The 27,965-nt window shown below is 44.4% G+C and overlaps 1 protein-coding gene and 1 long non-coding RNA gene across 6 annotated transcripts in view; both read left to right on the top strand.

The window, feature by feature from the left end:
- Positions 1 to 27,965, top strand: part of mettl24 (methyltransferase like 24) — a 161,522-nt gene that overhangs the window by 65,100 nt on the left and 68,457 nt on the right. The window lies entirely within an intron of this gene.
- LOC134298792 (uncharacterized) lies at positions 1,048 to 27,644 on the top strand. Its single transcript, XR_010005875.1, has 2 exons — positions 1,048 to 5,938; positions 22,385 to 27,644. It is a non-coding gene; the product is annotated as an uncharacterized LOC134298792 (long non-coding RNA).

Genomic DNA, 27,965 nt, shown 5'->3' on the forward strand with positions numbered 1-27,965 from the left:
CTTCTAAGCTATCATATATTCGAGTTATTGCTGCCCTTGAAAGTGTGCTAGGATGAATCCAGTTGCTAATATATCTCGATGCATGCAGGTAGTACTATATGTTTTTCTGAATTTTTCTTAAGACACACTTGGCTCCCAGCTCCAGGGCTTATCAACTGTAAAATATCAAATGTTAATGTAAAGCACGTAAGGTATTATCATTCGGGTGATTAATGCTTAGTTCAGCCATATTTAGACCTCGGTATCTGTAGATTCTGCACCTACAGATTCAATAATCTTGAAAAATATTTTTAGAAATCCAAAAAGCAAATCTTGATTTAGCCATTTTAGAGAAGGGACAAAATTTTAAACCACAACAATATGTAAAAGGACATGAGCATCTATGCATTTTGGAATTCACAAGGGATTCTGGAACCAAATCCCAGCTGATACCTAGGGTCTAGTGCATTTTGAAATTATTGCTATATTTTTGATGCACTCAGATTTTGAATGAGGGTATATATGAGGTTGAGGGTTTTTTTTTTTTGCAGATGATTCAACTCCAAAATATTTTTAACTGTTGTTTTTATGACTTTTCAATGGTACATTTTTATGTAATCCCTCAAGCTTTTCTAGAATGTCATTCCATTACAATTCTGAAGGTGGTGTTTTTTTCAAGGAAATCAGTAGATTTCACATTACTGGTGGATTTGATAGGGGATAGGCACACCTTCTCACAAGATGATCTCTCTTCAATGGGCACATATTTACCAGGATTAAGAGTATGACAGAATTTCCTGATGCCGGAGGTAACACGCTTGCAATACCAGGCTGCCATGTCTCAGGGGAATCTGCCATTGAAATTAATTTTTCTATCTGTAGAAAATGTGATATTAACTTTGAAAGTGATTGAGGATGCTAAAAGAGATGAGAAGCATAGAGAAGGAGGAAGCACATTTTATGAGTACACAGACATATGAGTTAGGACAGTGGTTCTCAACTTGTGGGTCCCAGGTGTTCTGGCCTTCAACTCCCAGAAATCTTAACTGCTGCTGAACTGACTGGGATTTCTGGGAGTTGTAGCCCAAAACACCTGGGGACCCCAGGTTGAGAACCACTGTGTTAAGACATCTTGTAGAAAGATGTGTATTATTTTACATGTTATTTTCCACCCAGAATGCACTAGCATTACTAGCTAGAAATCCCATTAGAAACTGACTTTGGTAAAATCACCCAGATTTTTACTGCTTATGGCCTTTTATAGCTAATGCAGGTTGAGTATTTCATATTCAAAATGATTGGAACAGACGTGTTTGTATTTTGGATGTTGTGCATAGCACAAGTTTTGTGTACTTTGAAGCCTCAGAAAGCGAAGATGCCAATATTTTGGTCACTCGTGGACAATTTTTGGAATTCTGGATAAGAGGCAACAAATTATAGGTACTGTAGGCTCTATTCTTGAGGAAGTAAATGGGAAACCCACCTCTGAGTATTTCCTTCTTAAGAAAACCCAATGTAATTTATGGGGTTGTCATAAGTGGATAGGCACACGCGCACACAGACACATACTATTGGGTATAAACAGCTAAAAACTCAACATCTGGATGGTGCTCTTCCAGAACTAGCATGGGCCTTGTCTTACCTGTCAAGTCAGTTCCTATGTTTACAATGGTCTTGGGCTGTAAGTGTCCTTCAGAAGCAGGCAAGTGGAAGGTGCCCAAATAAATACTGTGTGATGTCCATCATGAGCTTAAAATTCATTTGGCATACATTGTTGTTCTTTGGTCAGGGTAGGTGAGTTTATATTTCCCAGAGAGACAATTGAAGCCATGTTACTTCTGATTAATTTGAATGACTTGTTTAGAGGAGAATTGGATGAAACAGACAAGGCAGTTTACATTGCTTTCTCTGTCCTGAAGGAAGCTTGGGAAATTAAGGCTGCACTATATCTCTGGCTTGTGTCCTGTGGAGAGATTCCTAGAAGCTGCTATTAATTAAGGGTACACCGAAATGAATATTGACTGTGTAGTTCTGTGCATAATGAGACAGAACTAAATCCTGCTGAGTGCAGTGGGATTTCTTTCTGGGTATATGCAGAATTTTTTTTATTTGTATCCTACCCTATATCTGAGGATCTCAGGGTAATGTGCAATGAAATCAATTTGGAGCAATTTAAAACAATAATATTTTTAAAAGACTATGAATATATATAAAGCCATTCATCTCTTATGATAATTTAAAACAAATGTAAATAATGTAAACTATAAACTGTGTGCAAATGGGATTAAACCATTTCAGCTCCGAAGACTTTAATTAAAAATGTTTTGACTTGGCACCAGTTGGGCATCTGATGGAAGAGTGCTATGATGGGCCTGCCTTAGCTAAGAAAGTTTTTCCAAATGACCTCCTGTTACCTCAACCACTCAAAGGTGCATCTTTCTCTGATTTTAAGAGAAAATGTTTATTTTGGGGGGAAAAATAAAATGCAAAGGATAAAAGGGAATAGGAAAGAAAATAGGCACAGTTACATTTACTTTTGTAGGTAAAACTGTTGGAAATAGCAACCTTCTCAAACCTCCATCAGTTATTTGTTATGTATATAATTCAGATTGCTTATTGTATTGCATATGTGTGTATTGGTTTGCAGTTTTTCTTTAATTCTTTGATGTGGGAGGGGCTGCAGAACTTGTGATCAGATCTGGGTTTGTTCAGAGCTCAGACTCCATTTCAAAGCAACCAGTATCTTCAGTTTAGACTTCAGTAGGAACAGACTAGACCGAGACTCTATTAGACTCTCAGAACAGAGAGATGCTTAGATTATGGAGTGTTGACTATGAGAAAGATGTCCTGTGTTACCTAAACAGAGAAACTACTTCAAATCTACTTGTAACTGGATTGTTATGCAAAGTACCTGTGTGCTGAATATATGAAGTTTGTGAGTCCACAGTTTATTTTCCACTTTGGTGGGACAAGAAGAGAGCCCCTCCAAAAGATTTCAATTCTTGGTTTGAAGCTTGAGCTTTTCCTTTTCTGAAATGGCCAAGGAATCTTATAGCACCTTTGAAGCTAACAGAAAACAAAGTTTGTTAACATGAGCTTTTGTAGAGTGTGCCACTAGACGCTCTATTTGCAAGAGCATTATAACTGTGTAATTGTATGATCGCAGCGGAAAAGGTAGAAAAAATTAAACAACACTCATGTGCTGTGCAGGGTGGACATGGATAGGTAGGGGCCTTTATTGAGGCAGTGCCACAGAGTCATTGTAAAAATGTGCATTACCAAAGCAGCACCGTAGCATGGTTGGAGGAAGGTGTAAAAGTGATACTGTAGTTTCCAAACTGCAATTTTTCTGCTTGCTTAAACACTGTGAATGCTGTGTAATAAACTCCTGTTATAGATGGGATCAACAAGTAGCTTGAGGCCCATGTGTACATACATCTGTATGAGCTGGGAATCCCTGAGCAGGGAGGGAGTCTTCTTGTGCAGCAGCCTTGGTCAACAGAGGCAGTGGTGAGTAATGCTAGGAGTTGCATGTGGAAGTCTGCATGATTCCTATTCTGATCTACATACAAAGAAATTTCTCCCTTTGCACTCATGTCTAATGGCACATTCAAAGGATGATCTGCAGTTATAAAAAGTATAGTCCAGTGGAAGGCTATGTGGAGTTCAATGTGAGCCGCAACTCTATGCAGGTTGATAGGTTTTATATAGGATAGGCCTCATTTATAGCATGAATAGTTAACAATTCCTGGTGAAACAAGATGTAGTGTAAAGTTCTGCCACACAGAACCACACAATACTTTCTCCTATATGTCTTCCACACCCACCTTTTGGGAGTTGAACTATTGTATCTCCCTCCAACACATACATTTACTGAAGGATGATGCCACTGCTGTGAGCTCAGCTTAAGAAGCATAGCTAGACATTTCTCCGGTGCCTTCTCATCACTCTCCACCAGCCAGTAAATGGCTGTTGGGGGACATGCAGCATTTACAGGCTGGTGGAGAGTGGAGAGAAGACACTGGAGAAATGTCTAGCTATGCTCTTTGAGCTGAGCTCACAGCAATGGCACCATTCTTCAGTAAATGTATGTTTTGGAGGGAGATCCAACAGCCCAGTTTGTAAATAACCCCTGCATCCCTTCAAATCCCTTTTCCAATCTTCGTTCAGGGCAGAGAATTACTCCCTGAGTACCTAGAAAGTTACCTGTGCAGTGCTCTTCCTCAAAACAAATATATTCAAAATGTACAGAAATTTGCTTTAAAAGCCACCTGGAAATGAAAATTAGAACATTTCTGTTTACTGTTGGAACTTGTGTTCAGCTGATTTGCCAGAGAAAGTCAGGAGCTGCAGTGCATTACAGGGGGAGTGGGGGGGGGGGGGTGAAACTTGGCCTCATTGGCAGTTTCCATTGCCAGCCTGGCTTGTCTGTGTAAACATGTAATATCTGGAAGGGATTCCTATGTACAGGCAGTCCTCGAGTTACAAACATCTGATTTACAAATGACTCATTGTTAAGAATGAGGGTGAGACTGAGAGGGACGTGGGTTTAAAAAGAATTTTCAAAGATACTTGTAATGACTATAAGTCCCATATGTTTTGATTGACCTAAGTTGCAATATGTTTGAGGAAAGTCTGCGCTTGAGAGAAAATGCTGATGTTTGAGAAAAGAGTTGTTCCAGACAAAAGACTTTCAAATAATAACAATACATCAAGTCAGAACCGCTTCCCGTATGATTTCGAGCTTATACTTGCAACAAGTCAGGGTCAATAACATGAAAGCACCATTGTCTAAAGAATCACATGTTGTTACAGCATAGAAAACCAATGGGATTGCATGGTGGTTAAGATGCTTGTGACGTAGCCAACATTAGACGAATGGGGTAAATGATCTTTGTAAGCCAATAAGGATATGCTTGCTAATTTCTGTGGAGGTGATAAAAACCCTTGCAACCTTTTTGGAAATTCGGACAAATCCTTTGATTGCATGTATGCATGTATTTGTCACATTGCTATGGCCATGCAATAAATACTTCTTTTGCAGTTTGAAGATCCAACTTTCATTGTGTTTTTTCCTGGAGAAAAGGGGTCTGCACTGAAGCTTTCTCACTAATCCTTGTTTCCGTAACAAGCCGAATTATTCAGAATCCAGTTATCACAGGGACAAACAATGAGATGAAATCTTCTGAACGGGGGCACAGACAGCAAAACAGACACCATAGGTGTGTTAACCCTTCCCTTTGCTACCCCAAGCTAAAATATCTATTTTTGGCTGGATTTTCACTTAAAAATGTACTTGTTCCGACTTCTAAGAACCAATCTAAGAACCTATCTTGCTCGTAACTTGGGGACTGCCTGTATTTCATAGTACAGTGTTCCCCCTCTACTTTGCAGTTCACTTTTTGCGGACTCGTTATTTCGCAGGGAAACTGAGGTATGTTTAAACATTATTTTAATTGTTATGTGGTCTTTCGCCCCCTTGCAAGCCCCGGGGAGCTAGTGAACCCTTCCCTAACAGCGCCGGCTGGGCCCTTACTCTGGGCCGCCATGTTGCCCTGGCTGCTTCCCTGCGGCCAGGGAAGAAGGAACGCTGCTCCAGCCGGATGAGTGAGCGATGGAGGGTGGGTGAGAGAGTGAAGGCCGGCGGCGGCAGAGAGAGCCTGAAAGAGGTGGCCAAGTCTGGCTTCTGCCTCTGCTCAAGCCGGGCCATGCCAGGAAACTCCCATGGAGGACTCGGAAGAGGGAGCGGGAACCAGGACTGTATTCTTCTCTGAAGCAGATTTGTGGACTGAGAAAGGACTATTTATGACTGTGGACTTTTGTAAATGATCACAGGGACCATTGTGAATACTACTGTTTTTGATCTCTTGGCATCAGTAAAGTTCCTGTATTTTGTTCTGCAAACCTGGGTGGCATGTTATTGTTCTGCGAGTGACTCTGGATCATGGGCACACGTAATGTAGCGGGAGCCAGACTTCCCCTCTTCTCGGCTTGTCGTGTGTCTGTGCGGACGCAGTGGAAGTAGGAGACAGACAACTGGAGTTTTTTTCCAAAGAAAGCAGTTTACTAAAATTCATGCAGCTGCAGAGGTTCATCCCACGCACAACTAGATGCTGAAAAGGGAGAACCCCGCAGACAGGGTCGAGTGTCTATTTATACAATTCAGTGGGTTCAGTTTACGACCGCCCACATATCAAACCATTGGTGCATATTTGTGGTGCAGTATTACATTTCATTACTTTCGTTTCTCTCAAAACACATGATTTCGGGGAAATCATGTGATAACCCATCGGCTGTGTTCCTGGCCTGCTCGTACCTCCTTATATGGCCATTTCCTCCTACCCCTTCATTCCTGCCTTATTCCCCCATTTTTTTTCGAAGCGTGTATACAAAAGCTGAAGCAAACCAAATGAGCAGACTTATGGGTCCCTCCAATCCCTTCTCGCTTGCAGCCGAGCTATCTTTTCAGTGGAAAATGAGCGCAGAATAGCATTTGTACATAGTTTCATCACCAGAGGTAAACAACACATGAGGATTAAAAATATTAATCAGGTTTTAGAAAGGATATAGTCCACAGTAGAATTCTGATCTAGCCCAGTCATTTGGCTTCTTCCGATGATGGATTTGTTGCTATGGCCAGAGGTGGCCATTCACATACATGTCCAACTTTCAGGTCTTTTCAGTCTTTGGCATAAAGTCAAACTGGGGGTGTGTTTCCTCTTCCTTGATCAAAGGAATAATGTTCAGTTAATTTGAAGAAAGTCTCTTTGTCCAATCAAGTCTCTAGTCTCTAAGAATTGTCTCTGTGTAAAGAAAAGTCTGTAAAGAAAATCTCCATCTCTCACAGGGCTTTAGCTGTCATACCCAGTATACCCAGCGTGTGGCGTGGGGTAGACTTAAACTCCTGCGGGTTTTGGATTCCAAAACAGGCCTTCCAGTAATAATGCCTTATGGATCTCCAATTTAGGAACCGGAGTCCAAAAAGCTGAAAAAGAAAGCAGGAAGACAGTGAGAGAGAATGGGGGAGGGGGAACGGATTACCCATCTGTCGATCATCCTGTTCGGCATCACTTTTGTCTCAGCCAATCTTGTTGAAATCCCTTGTCTCTCCACGGGTGGGGCAGGTAGGCCACTATTCAGCTCCCAAACGACCCCTCCATGGCCTCTTGAGAAACGATTCCTCCATGGGCCTTCTTTCGCGATCTGCAGTAATCCTTTTTACTCTGGTCCTGCTGCAATGGTTAACTTATTTTATTCTTTGTCACATTGTCTCCGTGCTATATCCTTCTTTTGGCTTAAAAAGCAAGGTTGTTAGATGGCATATGAAAAAGTCCCTCATTGTCTCTCAAATCCGGCAAGAATCCGAATTATTTGCAATGTCCCGTTACAAAAGGTCCTAACCAGGAGAGTTGGGTCAAAATAGAAAATTGTATGTTGTTGAGTTGGTCAGCCCTTACAGCCTCCAGCCTGATGCCACACTCCATCACAGCCTTAACACTCAGCAACACCTATAGGCCCTCCCAGGCCTCTCAATAAACATGTCTCATAGACTTCTGGGTTTATCCCATACAGGAGTTCAGGACCTGTAGCAAAAAACAATGAGAGGGAAAAGAAGGGGAGGGAAATACTCATCCTTCCAGGCTGTATGGCTCTTGAAGCACTCTCTCTAGTCGTTTCGCTCACATCCACGGCAGGCCTCCTCAGAGGTTGTGCCTTTGACAACACACTCATCTGTCTTGAAATCCAACAAAATCTTTCTTCTCCACATCTTTTTCTTTTCTTTTCCGCAAACGATTTAACAATCGTCTATCCACTTGCTGCAATGCAATCTTCCACTCCAGTCCTGCTGCAGTGTTAAACTTACTCAATTCCCCTTTTACACCGACTCGTTGAACAGATCAAAATTTGTTAGTAACACACGTTGAAAAGCCTCCTGCCGCTTCTCAAATCTGGCAAAATCCAGGCTGGGGGCGATGGAAAAAATGCCCCTATTTGCATGATCTAATGTCCCGTTTACAAAAGTTCTAGTCCTCCCTTTCCGTAACCTTTAGAAAGAGTTGGGCCAAAATCACAAAGTCCAGAATCCAAATCTCACAAAATTATTATGAAGCAACATGAGACGTAGCCAATTATATCATGTCTTTGGTTCTCAAAAGGATAACTTTTTATCACTTGGGCACTAGCTCCCTTTTTGAATAAAATGTCAATCAAAAATTTAAAAATCAATGTCAGTTCTTAATCCTTCTGTGTCAGGAATATGGGATCAATTTTTTTTCCCAAAAATAAATATTATTATTTTTTTTGCACTGCCACCTTGTGACAGTTTTCCATACAAAGTCTCCACAACTAATAACTCCTCTCCTTGTCCTCTCCCTTCAGCATCCATCTCCTCTCCAAAACATTCATTCACATTCCTTCTCCTTCTTCTTGACTCACCAAGACCACCTGTATTCCAAAGTGCTGCAAAAAAGAACCTCCAACATTTCCCTATAACCTGTAAGGGGTTTAAACAGTCCGTAGAACAGAAAAAGGGGGAAGTAGCCCACAGAGGCTTGAGTTTTCAAAAGTACACTTGTTCAGGCTCATTTTTTTTTTCCTTGAGATTCAATTTCTGGGCAGATGTCCAGCTCTTATCTGTTGTATCACCATGTTCTCTAAAAACACTGAAGCATTGTTCTTTCAAAACAAGGAATTTTTTTTTTCAAGCCTAAGACCATTTTTTTTTCCAAAAAAAAGATATCTACAGCTTCCGAATTGCTTCTGAACAAACATGTTGGCTTTTTATCAAGACATTTTCCCAGGTCAGAATGCACAGCACACAGAAACCAGAATTTTTTCTCATTTCAGGAAATAGCAGATATTTACACACAGAATGATTTCACTCTACATCTCTTATTTAGAATCACATCACTCAATTGTTGTTATGATTGAGCCTCATGGCTCTGTTACTGGCAGACGTGGGCGTAAGACTCCTCGAGAGTCAGATACTCTCGAGGAGCGAGAAAGAAAGAGACTGCGAGATATCTTTGCAGCACCATCTGACGAAGAGTCTTTTGAGGGGTTTACGGAGAGAATGGAGGAGGGGCTGGTTAGCTCGGAGGAGGATGAGATGGATTGGACTCGGGTGAGGGAGGAATTGGGTGCCACTGGCAATGATGGGATGGAAGATGAATGGGGACCTTCAGGATTAGACCCATGGACAAGCTGGAGGGATGGGACGGGATCCACAGCTGGGGATGCTGTGGGGCGTAGTCAGAGGTGTTCCAGCTCTGATGAGGAAAGTGATGAGGAAACGCCCGGGTTAAGGAGGGCAGCTGATAGTGATGAGGATTTGTAACTGGCATAAAATGAGGCTTGGGAGCAATTGCAAATTGCGTTGGGCAAGGTAATCTGGACGAACGCTTGGGATCTGTGTGGGACGCTTTCCTGAAGACTGGTGTGTTTTCGTGTGCTGATACGTAAGTTGTTTTGGAATTTGGGGTCAGACGGCGGGAGGAATTGTGTGGGCTTTTGTTTGTGCAAACTTGTGCTTAATCTCATTAGCTTTGACCTTCCGTCGTCTTCTTGGCGGACGCCATCTCCTGCTTTGGATTTCGGACTGAACTGACCACGGCTTGACTTCCCCCTACTCGGACTTGGTGAAACTACAAACGTTCTGCTTCTGGCTTGAACTACGGAAAGGAACTGGGTCTACTCTACTGCTTCAATCCTCGGCTGATCTGTGTGTATTGGAAATCTTGCCTGCTGTGTGGAGGAGTGACTCAAGTTACTCAAAGCACAGTGCTGGCAGCAGAGAGGAATCTGCTGCCAATTAATTGCATTCTTTTGAACACTTTGTTCCCCGGCTTCTGTTTTGTTTATCCCCAGGCTGAAGCAAGCTGTTTTGTTTTTACCCGGATTAAACTCCGGTTTAATCCGGTTTATCTTTTGAACGTTTTTCCTTGCCCCTTTTTGCTTTTAAAGGCTAATACTGCCTGGCCCTTGTATTTTACGGGCATTTTGAGTTATGTTATCCAATAAACTCTGTTATCTTTGCTCTTGTGGCGTTCTGTCCTTGACAGATTGCCCAACGCCAAAAAAAAAGGTTTATTGCAGTAATAAATCCCGTCAGGAAGACGATGGATGGGTTAAGGGCTAAGTTCGATCAATTACAAACGGCCTTTACTGTCAGTCAAACAGCTAATGCTGTTAAAGGACATGTTTTGACTCCTGAACGCTTTGACGGAACCAGGTGCAAGTTGCCAACTTTTTTGGCACAAGTTGAGCTTTATTTTTCTCAGCTCAGTGCTCATGCTTACCCTACAGACACTAGCAAGGTGGCATTTATTTTGAGTTTGTTGACTGGTCCCGCAGGACAATGGGCCACTAATTTAATTTTGGGAAATGACCCAGTCAAGGACAATTTGAATAATTTCAAGAAGTTACTAACTGACACTTTTGGGGACCCTCTCCGCACGGAGAATGCTGGGTGGGCTCTGTATCGGTTGAAACAGGGAAAGGGGACTGTTTTGGATTACTTAAATAAGTTTAATTTGTATCGCCACCAGCTGGACTGGGGGGAAAATGCATTCATGCTTTTGTTTACTGCTGGGTTAAGTGATTATCTCCAGGATGAATTAGCACGCTTGGAGCCGGCTGAGAATTGGGATGCCTTAGTAGCTAAGGTGCTGCATTTGGACGCCAGGTTCGAGTCCTGTAAACACTCGAAAGCAATGTGTGCGCCACCTATGCATGTAACCAGGGCACCTGTGGTGATGGGGGAAGAGCCTATGGAGCTTGGGGTCTTTAAAAAGCTGTCTACAGAAGAAAAGAACCGCAGGAGGCAGCTGGGGTTGTGTTTGTACTGTGGGAATGCTGGGCATTTTGCCAAAAACTGTAATGTGAAACCTTCCCAGCTTTCGGGAAAAGGCCAGCCCTAGTGCGACGTGAGTCCAACGCATTAGGGCTACTAAAGCAGTCAACTGAGGGGAGGAAGCATGTTTTCGTACCCATTACATTATCTGTTGGGGGAAAGGAACTTGTTTCTACTTTGGCACTGCTGGACTCAGGGGCTACGGTCTCTTACGTGGATATTGAGTTTGCTAGGAAGCATGGCATTCCTAGAGTGCGCAAGGCATGCGACGTGTGGGTGGAAGGAGCGGATGGGAGACTGCTGGAGACTGGGGTGGTTAACCATGAGACCTCAGCAGTAATGTGGGAGGTGCAGGGAGTAACGGGAACGTTTGTGTGGGATATTACAAGCTTGCCCAGATACGATGTGATCCTGGGGATGGATTGGCTAGCTGTAGTAAATCCACAAGTAGATTGGGTGACGCGTAAGTTGACCTTAAAGAGGCAGGATTGTTGCACTCTGAACGTTTCTCAATCTGATATGGAGGGAGTGCCTGCTGAGTATGGGGAGTTCTCTGATGTATTTTGTAAAAAAGAAGCGGACAAGTTACCGCCGCACAGGCCGTATGATTGCGCCATTAAGCTAGCGGAAGGTGCGAAATTGCCAGCAGGAAGGCTGTATGCCTTGACTGTACCGGAAAGGCAAGCTTTGCGAGAGTTCCTAGATGAAAATTTAGCCAAGGGGTTTATTCGCCCATCTAGCTCTCCAACTGCGGCACCGGTATTCTTTGTAGCCAAAAAGACTGGGGAACTTAGGTTGGTCTGCGATTATCGGATCCTAAACAAATACACCATTCGGGATAGGTACCCGCTGCCTTTAATCTCGGAACTGTTATCAAGGGTGCAAGGGGCTAAGGTCTTTACCAAGCTTGACCTGCGGGGGGCGTATAACTTAATCCGAATACGGGAAGGTGATGAATGGAAGACGGCATTTAACACGTGCTTCGGATGCCACGAGTTCCGAGTCATGCCTTTCGGACTTTGCAATGCGCCTGCGGTCTTCCAGAGGTTCATGAACGATGTGTTTCGGGACCTAATTGACCAATTTTTAGTGATTTATTTGGATGATATCTTGATTTTTTCTAAGGACGAGAAAGAACATCGTCAACATGTCAAGCAGGTTCTGCATCGTCTGCGGGCTAATGGGCTCTTCGCCAAGGCTTCCAAGTGCGTCTTTCATGTGCCTGAAGTGGAGTTCCTAGGTCATGTAGTGTCAGGTAGGGAACTTAAAATGGACCCACATAAGGTTGACGCCGTCAACTCATGGCAGGAGCTTAAGACTAAGAAGGATGTGCAAAGGTTCTTAGGATTCGCTAATTACTACCGGGAGTTTATCCCTAATTTTGCAAAGCTCACGGTGCCTTTGACGCAGCTCCTGCGTAAGAAACAGCCATTTGTGTGGGGGCGGGAAGCTCACGACGCGTTTTTACAACTAAAGTCTAGCTTTCAATCAGACAACATACTAACACATCCTGATGTTGACAAACCGTTCGTGGTAGAAGCGGACGCTTCTAGCTACGCGTTGGGGGCTGTATTGTCTCAGAAAGATTCCTCAGGGACCTTGCGTCCCTGTGGATTTTACTCGCGGCAACTAACACCATTTGAGCAGAACTACACCATATGGGAGAAGGAGTTGTTGGCGATTAAGGTGGCGTTTGAGGTGTGGCGGCACTGGCTAGAAGGGGCGCGGCACCAAATCGTGGTCAGGTCTGATCACAAGAATTTGGAGCACTTGCAAACAGCAAAAAAGTTAAACCAGCGTCAAATCCGATGGGCTTTGTTTTTCTCCAGGTTTAACTTCAAAGTGCAGTTCGTGGAGGGGAAGGCAAACTTGCGGGCCGACGCCTTGTCCCGCAAGCCGGAGTTTAAGACCAATGAGCAGGTAGTATGTCAGACCATCTTGCCTACTGCCTCTCTATGTGTTGTAGTTAATGAGCTCGGGTTACATGACCAGATCCTTGAGGCTCAGAGGGACGATGTGTGGACTCAGGAGCAACTTATGCTGTTATCAGCAGGTAACCGTACAATACTGCCTCATCTACAAGATCAAGACGGAGTATTGGTACGCAGGGGGCAGGTCTATGTACCAGTGGGGGCCCTCAGGTTGGAGGTGATTAGAGCCCACCATGACGAACCCATGGCTGGGCACTTTGGCAGGTTCAAGACCGTGCAGCTTATCACCAGGAGCTACTGGTGGCCAAAGATGCGGCAAGACATTCTGCGCTTTTGTGACAGCTGCGCTGTTTGCCAGCAGAGTAAGACGCCTGTTGGGCGCCCTAGAGGTTTGTTGTCGTCTCTACCTGTTCCTGAGAGGCCATGGCAAATCATTTCCATGGATTTTATTTCGGATTTGCCTAAGTCTGGGGGTTATACTTGTATTTGGGTGGTGGTGGATTTATTTAGCAAACTGGCTCATTTTATTCCTTGTTCAACCATTCCGGCGGCCCCTACGTTGGCCTTACTGTTTACTAAGCACATCTATCGTTTGCACGGAGCTCCCGAGGTGATTATTTCGGATAGGGCTCCGCAATTTGTGTCACGCTTTTGGAAACACTTCCATGAGTGCTTAGGTACTAAGTTAAACGTTTCTTCTGCGTTTCATCCGCAAACGGATGGTCAGTCGGAACGGGTTAATGGGCTCTTAGAGCAATATTTACGTTGTTTTTGTTTAGATCAACCCACTGCTTGGGTGAAGTGGCTACCGGTGGCGGAGTTCGCTTACAACAATGCGGTGCACACGTCTAGTCAGCATACGCCATTTGAACTAACGTATGGTTTTCACCCACGGGGAGGTGTGGCGCCGTCGACCAATGTGGTCTCTTCTGACCCTGTGTACCGCTCTTCGGAAATGGCTGCGTTGCATGATGTTGCCCGTCGCTTACTGTTGGAAGCTAAGGCAACGCAAAAGACTCAGGCCGATCACCGCAGGCAGGGGAGGAGTTGGAAGAAGGGGATTTGGTGTGGTTGTCTTCCAAACATATTAAACAGGCTGGGGGAAAGTTTGCGCCTCGGTATTTGGGTCCCTTTCCTATCGTTAAAAAGATTTCTTCCGTTGCGTTTCGTTTGCGTTTACCGTCTAGTTTAAAGGTCCATCCAGTTTTCCATCGTTCACTGTTAAAATTAGATACCTCCAGTCGTCGTGGTGCTATAGCGGAGGGTATCACTGCCACCTCTCCGCCTTCGGGGGAGGAGGCCTTTGTGAGAGGGGATAGTGTTATGATTGAGCCTCATGGCTCTGTTACTGGCAGACGTGGGCGTAAGACTCCTCGAGAGTCAGATACTCTCGAGGAGCGAGAAAGAAAGAGACTGCGAGATATCTTTGCAGCACCATCTGACGAAGAGTCTTTTGAGGGGTTTACGGAGAGAATGGAGGAGGGGCTGGTTAGCTCGGAGGAGGATGAGATGGATTGGACTCGGGTGAGGGAGGAATTGGGTGCCACTGGCAATGATGGGATGGAAGATGAATGGGGACCTTCAGGATTAGACCCATGGACAAGCTGGAGGGATGGGACGGGATCCACAGCTGGGGATGCTGTGGGGCGTAGTCAGAGGTGTTCCAGCTCTGATGAGGAAAGTGATGAGGAAACGCCCGGGTTAAGGAGGGCAGCTGATAGTGATGAGGATTTGTAACTGGCATAAAATGAGGCTTGGGAGCAATTGCAAATTGCGTTGGGCAAGGTAATCTGGACGAACGCTTGGGATCTGTGTGGGACGCTTTCCTGAAGACTGGTGTGTTTTCGTGTGCTGATACGTAAGTTGTTTTGGAATTTGGGGTCAGACGGCGGGAGGAATTGTGTGGGCTTTTGTTTGTGCAAACTTGTGCTTAATCTCATTAGCTTTGACCTTCCGTCGTCTTCTTGGCGGACGCCATCTCCTGCTTTGGATTTCGGACTGAACTGACCACGGCTTGACTTCCCCCTACTCGGACTTGGTGAAACTACAAACGTTCTGCTTCTGGCTTGAACTACGGAAAGGAACTGGGTCTACTCTACTGCTTCAATCCTCGGCTGATCTGTGTGTATTGGAAATCTTGCCTGCTGTGTGGAGGAGTGACTCAAGTTACTCAAAGCACAGTGCTGGCAGCAGAGAGGAATCTGCTGCCAATTAATTGCATTCTTTTGAACACTTTGTTCCCCGGCTTCTGTTTTGTTTATCCCCAGGCTGAAGCAAGCTGTTTTGTTTTTACCCGGATTAAACTCCGGTTTAATCCGGTTTATCTTTTGAACGTTTTTCCTTGCCCCTTTTTGCTTTTAAAGGCTAATACTGCCTGGCCCTTGTATTTTACGGGCATTTTGAGTTATGTTATCCAATAAACTCTGTTATCTTTGCTCTTGTGGCGTTCTGTCCTTGACAGATTGCCCAACGCCAAAAAAAAAGGTTTATTGCAGTAATAAATCCCGTCAGGAAGACGATGGATGGGTTAAGGGCTAAGTTCGATCAATTACAAACGGCCTTTACTGTCAGTCAAACAGCTAATGCTGTTAAAGGACATGTTTTGACTCCTGAACGCTTTGACGGAACCAGGTGCAAGTTGCCAACTTTTTTGGCACAAGTTGAGCTTTATTTTTCTCAGCTCAGTGCTCATGCTTACCCTACAGACACTAGCAAGGTGGCATTTATTTTGAGTTTGTTGACTGGTCCCGCAGGACAATGGGCCACTAATTTAATTTTGGGAAATGACCCAGTCAAGGACAATTTGAATAATTTCAAGAAGTTACTAACTGACACTTTTGGGGACCCTCTCCGCACGGAGAATGCTGGGTGGGCTCTGTATCGGTTGAAACAGGGAAAGGGGACTGTTTTGGATTACTTAAATAAGTTTAATTTGTATCGCCACCAGCTGGACTGGGGGGAAAATGCATTCATGCTTTTGTTTACTGCTGGGTTAAGTGATTATCTCCAGGATGAATTAGCACGCTTGGAGCCGGCTGAGAATTGGGATGCCTTAGTAGCTAAGGTGCTGCATTTGGACGCCAGGTTCGAGTCCTGTAAACACTCGAAAGCAATGTGTGCGCCACCTATGCATGTAACCAGGGCACCTGTGGTGATGGGGGAAGAGCCTATGGAGCTTGGGGTCTTTAAAAAGCTGTCTACAGAAGAAAAGAACCGCAGGAGGCAGCTGGGGTTGTGTTTGTACTGTGGGAATGCTGGGCATTTTGCCAAAAACTGTAATGTGAAACCTTCCCAGCTTTCGGGAAAAGGCCAGCCCTAGTGCGACGTGAGTCCAACGCATTAGGGCTACTAAAGCAGTCAACTGAGGGGAGGAAGCATGTTTTCGTACCCATTACATTATCTGTTGGGGGAAAGGAACTTGTTTCTACTTTGGCACTGCTGGACTCAGGGGCTACGGTCTCTTACGTGGATATTGAGTTTGCTAGGAAGCATGGCATTCCTAGAGTGCGCAAGGCATGCGACGTGTGGGTGGAAGGAGCGGATGGGAGACTGCTGGAGACTGGGGTGGTTAACCATGAGACCTCAGCAGTAATGTGGGAGGTGCAGGGAGTAACGGGAACGTTTGTGTGGGATATTACAAGCTTGCCCAGATACGATGTGATCCTGGGGATGGATTGGCTAGCTGTAGTAAATCCACAAGTAGATTGGGTGACGCGTAAGTTGACCTTAAAGAGGCAGGATTGTTGCACTCTGAACGTTTCTCAATCTGATATGGAGGGAGTGCCTGCTGAGTATGGGGAGTTCTCTGATGTATTTTGTAAAAAAGAAGCGGACAAGTTACCGCCGCACAGGCCGTATGATTGCGCCATTAAGCTAGCGGAAGGTGCGAAATTGCCAGCAGGAAGGCTGTATGCCTTGACTGTACCGGAAAGGCAAGCTTTGCGAGAGTTCCTAGATGAAAATTTAGCCAAGGGGTTTATTCGCCCATCTAGCTCTCCAACTGCGGCACCGGTATTCTTTGTAGCCAAAAAGACTGGGGAACTTAGGTTGGTCTGCGATTATCGGATCCTAAACAAATACACCATTCGGGATAGGTACCCGCTGCCTTTAATCTCGGAACTGTTATCAAGGGTGCAAGGGGCTAAGGTCTTTACCAAGCTTGACCTGCGGGGGGCGTATAACTTAATCCGAATACGGGAAGGTGATGAATGGAAGACGGCATTTAACACGTGCTTCGGATGCCACGAGTTCCGAGTCATGCCTTTCGGACTTTGCAATGCGCCTGCGGTCTTCCAGAGGTTCATGAACGATGTGTTTCGGGACCTAATTGACCAATTTTTAGTGATTTATTTGGATGATATCTTGATTTTTTCTAAGGACGAGAAAGAACATCGTCAACATGTCAAGCAGGTTCTGCATCGTCTGCGGGCTAATGGGCTCTTCGCCAAGGCTTCCAAGTGCGTCTTTCATGTGCCTGAAGTGGAGTTCCTAGGTCATGTAGTGTCAGGTAGGGAACTTAAAATGGACCCACATAAGGTTGACGCCGTCAACTCATGGCAGGAGCTTAAGACTAAGAAGGATGTGCAAAGGTTCTTAGGATTCGCTAATTACTACCGGGAGTTTATCCCTAATTTTGCAAAGCTCACGGTGCCTTTGACGCAGCTCCTGCGTAAGAAACAGCCATTTGTGTGGGGGCGGGAAGCTCACGACGCGTTTTTACAACTAAAGTCTAGCTTTCAATCAGACAACATACTAACACATCCTGATGTTGACAAACCGTTCGTGGTAGAAGCGGACGCTTCTAGCTACGCGTTGGGGGCTGTATTGTCTCAGAAAGATTCCTCAGGGACCTTGCGTCCCTGTGGATTTTACTCGCGGCAACTAACACCATTTGAGCAGAACTACACCATATGGGAGAAGGAGTTGTTGGCGATTAAGGTGGCGTTTGAGGTGTGGCGGCACTGGCTAGAAGGGGCGCGGCACCAAATCGTGGTCAGGTCTGATCACAAGAATTTGGAGCACTTGCAAACAGCAAAAAAGTTAAACCAGCGTCAAATCCGATGGGCTTTGTTTTTCTCCAGGTTTAACTTCAAAGTGCAGTTCGTGGAGGGGAAGGCAAACTTGCGGGCCGACGCCTTGTCCCGCAAGCCGGAGTTTAAGACCAATGAGCAGGTAGTATGTCAGACCATCTTGCCTACTGCCTCTCTATGTGTTGTAGTTAATGAGCTCGGGTTACATGACCAGATCCTTGAGGCTCAGAGGGACGATGTGTGGACTCAGGAGCAACTTATGCTGTTATCAGCAGGTAACCGTACAATACTGCCTCATCTACAAGATCAAGACGGAGTATTGGTACGCAGGGGGCAGGTCTATGTACCAGTGGGGGCCCTCAGGTTGGAGGTGATTAGAGCCCACCATGACGAACCCATGGCTGGGCACTTTGGCAGGTTCAAGACCGTGCAGCTTATCACCAGGAGCTACTGGTGGCCAAAGATGCGGCAAGACATTCTGCGCTTTTGTGACAGCTGCGCTGTTTGCCAGCAGAGTAAGACGCCTGTTGGGCGCCCTAGAGGTTTGTTGTCGTCTCTACCTGTTCCTGAGAGGCCATGGCAAATCATTTCCATGGATTTTATTTCGGATTTGCCTAAGTCTGGGGGTTATACTTGTATTTGGGTGGTGGTGGATTTATTTAGCAAACTGGCTCATTTTATTCCTTGTTCAACCATTCCGGCGGCCCCTACGTTGGCCTTACTGTTTACTAAGCACATCTATCGTTTGCACGGAGCTCCCGAGGTGATTATTTCGGATAGGGCTCCGCAATTTGTGTCACGCTTTTGGAAACACTTCCATGAGTGCTTAGGTACTAAGTTAAACGTTTCTTCTGCGTTTCATCCGCAAACGGATGGTCAGTCGGAACGGGTTAATGGGCTCTTAGAGCAATATTTACGTTGTTTTTGTTTAGATCAACCCACTGCTTGGGTGAAGTGGCTACCGGTGGCGGAGTTCGCTTACAACAATGCGGTGCACACGTCTAGTCAGCATACGCCATTTGAACTAACGTATGGTTTTCACCCACGGGGAGGTGTGGCGCCGTCGACCAATGTGGTCTCTTCTGACCCTGTGTACCGCTCTTCGGAAATGGCTGCGTTGCATGATGTTGCCCGTCGCTTACTGTTGGAAGCTAAGGCAACGCAAAAGACTCAGGCCGATCACCGCAGGCAGGCAGGGGAGGAGTTGGAAGAAGGGGATTTGGTGTGGTTGTCTTCCAAACATATTAAACAGGCTGGGGGAAAGTTTGCGCCTCGGTATTTGGGTCCCTTTCCTATCGTTAAAAAGATTTCTTCCGTTGCGTTTCGTTTGCGTTTACCGTCTAGTTTAAAGGTCCATCCAGTTTTCCATCGTTCACTGTTAAAATTAGATACCTCCAGTCGTCGTGGTGCTATAGCGGAGGGTATCACTGCCACCTCTCCGCCTTCGGGGGAGGAGGCCTTTGTGAGAGGGGATAGTGTTATGATTGAGCCTCATGGCTCTGTTACTGGCAGACGTGGGCGTAAGACTCCTCGAGAGTCAGATACTCTCGAGGAGCGAGAAAGAAAGAGACTGCGAGATATCTTTGCAGCACCATCTGACGAAGAGTCTTTTGAGGGGTTTACGGAGAGAATGGAGGAGGGGCTGGTTAGCTCGGAGGAGGATGAGATGGATTGGACTCGGGTGAGGGAGGAATTGGGTGCCACTGGCAATGATGGGATGGAAGATGAATGGGGACCTTCAGGATTAGACCCATGGACAAGCTGGAGGGATGGGACGGGATCCACAGCTGGGGATGCTGTGGGGCGTAGTCAGAGGTGTTCCAGCTCTGATGAGGAAAGTGATGAGGAAACGCCCGGGTTAAGGAGGGCAGCTGATAGTGATGAGGATTTGTAACTGGCATAAAATGAGGCTTGGGAGCAATTGCAAATTGCGTTGGGCAAGGTAATCTGGACGAACGCTTGGGATCTGTGTGGGACGCTTTCCTGAAGACTGGTGTGTTTTCGTGTGCTGATACGTAAGTTGTTTTGGAATTTGGGGTCAGACGGCGGGAGGAATTGTGTGGGCTTTTGTTTGTGCAAACTTGTGCTTAATCTCATTAGCTTTGACCTTCCGTCGTCTTCTTGGCGGACGCCATCTCCTGCTTTGGATTTCGGACTGAACTGACCACGGCTTGACTTCCCCCTACTCGGACTTGGTGAAACTACAAACGTTCTGCTTCTGGCTTGAACTACGGAAAGGAACTGGGTCTACTCTACTGCTTCAATCCTCGGCTGATCTGTGTGTATTGGAAATCTTGCCTGCTGTGTGGAGGAGTGACTCAAGTTACTCAAAGCACAGTGCTGGCAGCAGAGAGGAATCTGCTGCCAATTAATTGCATTCTTTTGAACACTTTGTTCCCCGGCTTCTGTTTTGTTTATCCCCAGGCTGAAGCAAGCTGTTTTGTTTTTACCCGGATTAAACTCCGGTTTAATCCGGTTTATCTTTTGAACGTTTTTCCTTGCCTCTTTTTGCTTTTAAAGGCTAATACTGCCTGGCCCTTGTATTTTACGGGCATTTTGAGTTCTGTTATCCAATAAACTCTGTTATCTTTGCTCTTGTGGCGTTCTGTCCTTGACAATTGTCATCCTTTTTTCATTAAATTCACATGTCCAACATACATTTTAAAATCTACTAACATTGTTTATAACACTTTATGCATTTTGAATTCAACACATACATCTCATTCACACAAGGTCAACAGGAATTCTGATTAGTGGTTAGTTGTTTAGATAAAGTCACACACTCTCTCTCTCAGCTCATGAAACATTCTCACCCAGTTGTCCCAAAACAAGTCCAAAGCACGGATTTACGTTCCAGGTGAAAGACAGAACCCCAATATATATATATATATATATATATATATATATATATATATATATACACACACATTTACATCATCATTTTCTTTCTTTTTTTTCATATTAAATTCACATTACATTTCTAAAACTTCACTAGTTCACAGCGGCTTTCATTGACCTTGGCTGTCCACTGGAATTCCATTATCTTTCTCTGGGCATTTCGCCTGAGTTTAACAAGAATGACAGGGAAGAAACATTCTAACAAACTTATCGTTTTTACCTTGGACTGTCTGCCAAGATTTTCCCACTATCTTTTTGGCATGAGGCCCAGGTGCAAAAGAAAACTTTTTAAGAAAACAGCCTTTGTTCCTCAGAAATAACAAGGAAAACTCCTTTGAAAGACAGTTTCTGAGCCTCAACACAACTTTAACAGCCTCCCTGCAGCTTGTCAGCAAAAGCAAACTAACACAGACAGACCCTCTTCGAATCAGATTTTTTCAACCGTAATAAAACATTTCTAGATATTTGTGCTCAACATTTTTTTTGTATAAATCTATAGACTCATTTTTCATTTTCACTTCAATATTACCACGAAACATGCAGAACTTGAAACTCATTATTCCCCACACATGACAAAGAAATCAAACAGTTTTTTGTTGTTGTTGTTGTTTTTTTTCAAAAGGGTATGCCACCTTCCCTCTTTTCATTTTTTTTTCTTTTCCTTTCCCCGGGAGTTGCGACTCCTCATGAGCCCTGCACGACTTGGTCTTGGGGCAGCCTCACAAGTCTTGTTCTCTGGGGAATTCCTTCTACGGCTCTACTTGCAACTGAGCCGAAATTGTCTACCATACACTGTAATGGGGTGGTGGATTTGAACCCACTGCCTCCCATCCTGCCTAATAGAGGGGACTGCCTTGGCCTGGGCCCCTGGACACTCAACGGTGTGCGTCAGGAATCACAAGACAGAACCCCTTTATACCTCCCTGGGAACCTTTGTGTGTCCCTCCCGGCGCCGGTAACTGTGTTCCCTTAGTGTCTCATTTAACCACTATACTTGCCAGATTGCTGTAGACGTCGGACCAACCTTCGCCCCTGGACTTTTCCCTGGATCCTTTTCCTCCTGGCTGGTTTCTTTGGAACCTCGCTGTCGTTGCGGCTCCCACCGTCGGCCGGCGTTGGCATCAGAGGCAAGTACCGCAGCCGGTCTTACAATATTCAGGGGCCCCTTCTCGTCTCACGGTAGTTGCCTCTGGCCCCCACCGCCGAGTTGGGACCGTCCCGCCAACGGGATCCGTCTCCGATCTCCTGGCCCGTCTTATTGTGGAATCACGTCGGGGTCACCAGAAAATGTAGCGGGAGCCAGACTTCCCCTCTTCTTGGCTTGTCGTGTGTCTGTGCGGACGCAGTGGAAGTAGGAGACAGACAACTGGAGTTTTTTCCAAAGAAAGCAGTTTACTAAAATTCATGCAGCTGCAGAGGTTCATCCCACGCACAACTAGATGCTGAAAAGGGAGAACCCCGCAGACAGGGTCGAGTGTCTATTTATAAAATTCAGTGGGTTCAGTTTACGACCACCCACATATCAAACCATTGGTGCATATTTGTGGTGCAGTATTACATTTCATTACTTTCGTTTCTCTCAAAACACATGATTTCGGGGAAATCATGTGATAACCCATCGGCTGTGTTCCTGGCCTGCTCGTACCTCCTTATATGGCCATTTCCTCCTACCCCTTCATTCCTGCCTTAGTAAGAGCTTCCATTTATCATCATCAATCCGCTACACAAATCACTATCACTCCCTAATGCTAGGATAGGAATCCTCCAACTCTACAGACGATTTTGGACTGCAGTTTTCATTACTTGGAGACTTCCTGTGCTCCTGTATTGAATCACATAACTCAATGCCATCTCCAGAGTGTTGCTAGAAACCTAGCTGTGTGTTTCTGTCTGGACTGCTTCTGTTTCAGCTCTGCCTATCTGAGATTGTTTTTTTCTGCTGCTTTGGGGAAATCAGTTTCCTGTTCAAATTCTAAAAACTAAAAAAAAGTGTGTGTGTGGGGGGGAGTCCTGATAATGTAGTGCTGTGGAGGCTAAAATATATGCATGTGAGTGTTTGCTACATCTCCGGTGTTTAGGCAGCTCGCTCTCTCTAGCCCACTTGCCTTTCTGTTTCAGTGATGTGCCTGTGACTTGCATTTGTAATGATCCAGCAGAATATAAAAACCGTCCACCATGACAGTAATTTATAACACAGGAGGATGTTTCATTCTCCATAAATCCCTTTGCACCCTCAGGCATTGGAGATGTAGAATGGGATCACAAAATGATGAAGATGCATCTGTCTGTAACCCTTCTGCAATGAATATTATCCATTTAGGAAAGTTTCTTCTCTTGGTTGCAATGCATTTTGTACTCTGCTCAGTATCTCTGTGGCACTATGCCGTAAGTGTACATTCTTTTGGTGTAAACAACTTAAGCTGGACTGTGGCCAAATTGCACATTATACTGTGAGTTACATGGATTACCTATCATCGCCCCAGGGCTTTCATGAAAACTAAATGTAGTCTTGGAAGGTGAATCTTGAAATGTAAGATGCACACAGAAGGGATTTCTTAACTCTTTCTTCTCCATCTGAAAACAGTCAATCTGGGTGAATCAATAGTGCACAGTTGCAGCAGTATAACTGTACATGTGAACTAAGCAGTTACATCAATCTAAACTTTTACCTCTATATTACAGATTGTTGGAATTTGCAGTTTAGTGAAAGTATCTAACATTGTTGAGTGCACTCTTCCTACTATAGTACTAGAGCTGCCAGAATGAAAATTCAGGGTACTTCACAGATCTAATTACACATTCCAGGGGGTCCATAGGATCATAGAATCATAGAATAGTAGAGTTGGAAGAGACCTCATGGGCTATCCAGTCCAACTCCCTGCCAAGAAGCAGGAAATCGCATTCAAAGTACCCCCAACAGATGGCCATCCAGCCTCTGCTTGAAAGGCACCAAAGAAGGAGCCTCCACCACACAGGGCAGGGAGTTCTACTGCCAAACAGCCCTCACTGTGAGGAAGTTCTTCCTAATGTTCAGGTGGAATCTCCTTTCCTGTAGTTTGAAGCCATTGTTTCGCGTCCTAGTTTCCAGGGCAGCAGAAAATAAGCTTGCTCCCTCCTCCCTATGACTTCCCCTCACATATTTATACATGGCTATCATGTCTCCTCTTGGCCTTCTCTTCTGCAGGCTAAACATGCCCAGTTCTTTAAGCCGCTCCTCATAGGGCTTGTTCTCCAGACCCTTAATCATTTTAGTTGCCCTCCTCTGGACACATTTCAGCTTGTCAACATCTCCCTTCAACTGTGGTGCTCAGAATTGGACACAGTATTCCAGGTGTGGTCTGACCAAGGCAGAATAGAGGGGTAGTATGACTTCCCTGGATCTAGACACTAAACTTCTATTGATGCAGGCCAAAATCCCATTGGCTTTTTTCACCGCCGCATCACATTGTAGGCTCATGTTTAACTTGTTGTCCACGAGGAATCCAAGATCTTTTTCACAGGTACTGCTGTTGAGCCAGGCATCCCCCATTCTGTATCTTTGCATTCCATTTTTTCTGCCGAAGTGAAGTATCTTGCATTTGTCCCTGTTGAACTTCATTTTGTTAGTTTCGGCCCATCACTCTAGTCTGTTAAGATTGTTTTGAATTCTGCTTCTGTCTTCTGGAGTGTTAGCTATCCCTCCCAGTTTGGTGTCATCTGCAAACTTGATGATCGTGCCTTCTAACCCTTCATCTAAGTCGTTAATAAAGATGTTGAACAGAACCGGGCCCAGGACGGAACCCTGCGGTACTCCACTCGTGACTTCATTCCAAGATGAAGACGACGCATTGGTGAACACCCTTTGGGTTTGTTCACTTAGCCAATTACAGATCTGCCTAACCGTAGTTTTGTCTAGCCTACATTTTACTAGTTTGTTTGGCAGAAGGTCGTGGGGGACTTTGTCGAAGGCCTTACAGAATTCCAGGTACGCGACATTCACGGTGTTCCCTGTATCGACCCAACTCGTACCTCTATCGAAAAAAGAGATCAAATTAGTCTGGCATGACTTGTTTTTGGTAAATCCGTGTTGACTATTAGCAATGACCGCATTTGTTTCTAAGTGTTCACAGACCACTTCCTTAATGATCTTTTCCAGAATCTTGCCTGGTATCGATGTGAGGCTGACCGGACAGTAATTGTTTGGGTCGTTCTTTTTTCCCTTTTTGAAGATAGGGACCACATTCGCCCTCCTCCAATCTGCTGGGATTTCTCCTGTTCTCCAAGAACTCTCAAATGATTGCCAGTGGTTCTGAAATAACTTCATCTAGTTCCTTCAATACCTGGGGACTTGAATTCGTTTAGAGCGGCCAGGTGTTCCTCAACAATTTGTTTCCCTATTTGGGGTTGGATTTCCCCTAATCCTTTGTCCATTCCTTGTTGCTGAAGTTGAAGATGGCTTTCTTTTTGTGAGAAGACTGAGGCAAAGAAGGCATTAAGTCGTTCTGCCTTTTCTCTGTCCCTTGTCACCATCACCCCATCTTCTCCTCGCAGAGGCCCTATTGCCTCCTTGTTCTTCCTTTTTCTACCAATGTAAGCAAAAAAGCCTTTTTTGTTGATTTTAATGTCCCTGGCAAGCCTGAGCTTATTTTGCGCTTTAGCCTTGCAAAGCTTTTCCCTACAAGAGTTGGCTATACATTTGAATTCTTCTTTGGTGATTCTCCCTTTTTCCACTTCTTGTGCATGTCTCTTTTGAGTCTTAGCCGGGTTAGAAGTTCTTTGGACATCCATTCTGGCTTCTTCACACTTGTCTTATTTTTTTTCTTTGTTGGCACTGTTTGCATTTGTGCCTTGAGTATTTTACTTTTAAAAAACTCCCATCCATCCATAACTCCCTTGTCTTTTAATATTGGCGTCCATGGAATGCTGCTCAGTATTTCCTTCATTTTTTTGGAAGTCAGCTCTCTTAAAGTCCAGAATGCCTGTTTGACTTGTCTTATTTTCAGCCTTTCTTTGTATGGCAAACATCAGGAGCACATGGTCATTTGCCCCTAAGGATCCAACCACTTCGACTGTATTGATCAGGTCTTCCACATTTGTTAAGATTAGATCAAGAGTAGCTGATCTCCTTGTTGCCTCTTCTGCCTTCTGGACCATAAAATTGTCTGCAAGGCAAGTGAGGAATTTGTTCGACTTTGTACTCTTGGCTGAGTTTGTTTTCCAGCAGATATCGGGATAGTTGATATTGCCCTTTCAACTAGAACAACTATATGACAGAGAGGGAATGGTAAGAGAAAATAAAATTAAACAATGGCTTGGAGAAGAAAATTGGTTACAGATAAGAGCAATCTGTGCATATTGCAAAATAAAAGAAAATATTAATATGGTTAAGAGAGAAGATAAGCCCTTTGAAAAGATAATAAGAGAAAAGGGGGAAGGAAAGAAGGCACAGGCCAGCAAAACATATACAATGCTCATAGAGGCTGATGGATGTATAATACGGGATCTGAAAAGTATGTGGGAAACGGAGCTGCAAATCAAACAAAAGTTGAGAAATGTGGTAGAGACAATAGGGATGAAAAGGAATACCAGAGTACGAGAAATGAGGAGGAAAATATTGCACAAATGGTATCGTACATCCTGCCAACTAGCATACTACTATAAAAAGGGGAGTAGTAAGTGCTGGCATGGATGTCATCAGAAAGGGCGGTTTATGCACATGATGTGGGAATGTGAATATGTACAATATTTTTGGCAGACTATACAAAATGAGTCAAATCAAATACTAGGAAATGAGTGGGTCATAGCAAAGGAAATAGCGGTATTAGGGAAAAGAGAGGAAATGGGAAATAAAGGGGAAATAAAAGAAGCAATAATTGAATGTGCACAAGCAGTAATAGTATTAGGGTGGAAAGATAAATCAAAATGGACAGTAAATAAATGGTACCAATATATGGTGGAGCAAATGGAATTTGAAATTATGAATGTGAAACTAAATGTTGTAAAAACTAATGAAAATAGAACAAGAGAAATGGAAGAAAGATGGATAATGGTAAAGAACTATATCATGAATCAATCTGGAGATCAAGCCATAAGAAATAAGATACAAATGTTATATAGTATATAGGTTGGAAATGGATAAAGATAAAGATATAAAAATTGTCTCATAAAGAAATGAATATGTAAAAAGAAAACAATCCTCGTGTTGGTGGTGGGAATTGTAAATGTTTTGTATGTCTACGGTATGTATTTTTTGTGTTTTAAAAAATAAAAATTTATTTTTTAAAAAAAGGGATAGTTGAAATTGCCCATGACTACTATATCTCTTCTTTGTGCCTGTTTGGTCAGCTGTTGACAGAAGGCTTCATCAAGTTCTTCATCCTGATTCGGAGATCTGTAGTATACACCCACGACAAGATCTTTTTGAGTCCCAGTTTCCTTGATTCTTATCCAGATGCTTTCAAGCTGGTTTCCCGGATTACAGTCTTGCATTTCTTCTGCAACGTAACTGCTTTTGACATATAAAGCTACTCCCCCTCCTCTCCCCTTTGTTCTATTTTTGTGAAAGAGGTTATAGCCCTCAATGGCTACATTCCAGTGATGGGAGTCATCCCACCAGGTTTCAGTGATGCCTATGACATCGTATGTGTGGTGCTGTGCTAAGAGTCGGAGTTCGTCTTGCTTATTTCCCATGCTCTGTGCATTAGTGTAAAGACATGTAAGCCCCTGTAACCTTTCCCCGAGCTGTTTATTTGGGATTATTGTGCTCTTTGTAATTGGTCCTTGCTGTGTTTGTGCAGCCCTCCATTTAGCCTTTTGGCGGTTCCCTGTGGTTGTGGGTAATATAGTGTTTTCCAGGCTGTTGTTCCCCTCCCCCAGTTGATCTAGTTTAAAGTGCGCCTGATGAGGTTTGTGAGTCTGTGTGCAAAAAGTTGTTTTCCTACTTGTGTGAGATGCACCCCATCACTTGCCAGTAGGCCATCCTCCTGAAGAGTAGGCCATGGTCGAGGAGCTAGATGTATTTTAAACTGTTTTAACAAATGTGATTTTTAAATAAAATTGCTTATTTAATTGTTTTTTAAAAATTTGGTTCAACAAGATTTTTTGTAGGACTTTGTTTTAAAGTTTTGTAAAATGCTTTAAATCCCTTTTGGAAGAAGTTTTTTGTGTCAGGAGCGACTTGAGAAACTGCAAGTCGCTTCTGGTGTGAGAGAACTGATTGTCCGCAAGGACGTTGCTCAGGGGACACCCGGATGTTTTACCATCCTATGGGAGGCTTCTCTCATGTCCCCGCATGGG

The sequence above is a fragment of the Anolis carolinensis genome, chromosome 1 (genome assembly GCF_035594765.1).
Source record: "Anolis carolinensis isolate JA03-04 chromosome 1, rAnoCar3.1.pri, whole genome shotgun sequence".
In the NCBI taxonomy this organism is placed as follows: Eukaryota; Metazoa; Chordata; class Lepidosauria; order Squamata; family Dactyloidae; genus Anolis; species Anolis carolinensis.